This window comes from Lates calcarifer, linkage group LG13 (genome assembly GCF_001640805.2).
Source record: "Lates calcarifer isolate ASB-BC8 linkage group LG13, TLL_Latcal_v3, whole genome shotgun sequence".
NCBI classification, from domain to species: Eukaryota; Metazoa; Chordata; class Actinopteri; family Centropomidae; genus Lates; species Lates calcarifer.
In genome coordinates, this window is record NC_066845.1 from 25,318,451 (window position 1) to 25,319,826 (window position 1,376).

The 1,376-nt window shown below is 29.3% G+C and overlaps 1 long non-coding RNA gene across 1 annotated transcript in view; it reads right to left on the minus strand.

Moving 5' to 3' along the window:
* Window positions 1–227: 227 nt before the first annotated feature.
* The window catches only part of LOC127143166 (uncharacterized), a 14,478-nt gene continuing 13,329 nt past the window's right edge, over window positions 228–1,376 (minus strand). Inside the window, exon 5 of the long non-coding RNA XR_007814399.1 lies at window positions 228–418. This is a non-coding gene — a long non-coding RNA (uncharacterized LOC127143166). The remainder of the gene's footprint in view (window positions 419–1,376) is intronic.

The window sequence follows — 1,376 nt, forward strand, 5'->3', positions numbered from 1 at the left end:
GACCAGAGGTTAGGGTTAGGGTTACGACTTTTAGTCAGAGGCTAGGGTAATGGCTTTTAGCCAGAGATTACTTGGAGTTTTTAGCTTCAATTTTATGTTTTAATTCAAGCTGCAAGTAGAGAATACTTTGCATTTCTCCATTACAAAATAATTTATGTGATATTTATTTGAAAATAGACACACTCAACTCAAAAGTTAAGTTACAAAACTTTATTGATTCTGTTCTAGACAATATTTAACAAACCACAGCAAATGACAAACATTTGAGCACTTGAGGACACATTTTTTTATTCTCTAACCCCACATTTAATGTAGTGATGAGCATAAGGATAAACTTAAAGACTTATACATCTCTAAACATCTTTAATAACATTTAACTACTTTCGTTGTCCTCTTCAGGTGATGCGATCTTCTCCTCCTGCAGAGATAGAACATGTTAATCACAGAAACTATCCACAGCTTTAAGTCCTGAAACTTTATTACAAATATGATTAAAGAAGAAAAAGAAACGTTAATTATCCCTCAAATGCATCAACTGCTCTTATTCTTGTTGCTTGTAATATTACAGATTTCCTCTTACATTTGAGAGACAGTATGACATTTTCTGACATTGACCACAAGATATACTGTGACATTTTTTGACCAATTTTTGACACCTTACTATACTATGAAATTTTTTGATGATTTTTGATGTCTTACTATACTATGACATTTTTTGACCATTTTTGATGCCTTACTATACTATGACATTTTTTGACCAATTTTTGACACCTTACTATACTATGAAATTTTTTGATGATTTTTGATGTCTTACTATACTATGACATTTTTTGACCATTTTTGATGCCTTACTATACTATGACATTTTTTGACCATTTTTGATGCCTTATTATACTATGATATTTTTTCATGGTTTTTGACACCTTACTATACTATGACATTTTTTGACCATTTTTGACACCTTACTATACTATGACATTTTTTGACCATTTTTGACACCTTACTATACTATGACATTTTTTGACCATTTTTGACGCCATACTATACTATGACATTTTTTGACCATTCTTGACGCCATACTATACTATGACATTTTTTGGCCATTTTTGACGCCTTACTATACTATGACATTTTTTGACCATTTTTGATGCCTTATTATACTATAATATTTTTTCATGGTTTTTGACACCTTACTATACTATGAATTTTTTGATGATTTTTGATGTCTTACTATACTATGACATTTTTTATTTTTGATGCTTACTATATAATTTTTTGACATTTTTGACCTTACTATACTATGAAATTTTTTGATGATTTTTGATGTCTTACTATACTATGACATTTTTTGACAATTTTTGATGCCTTACTATACT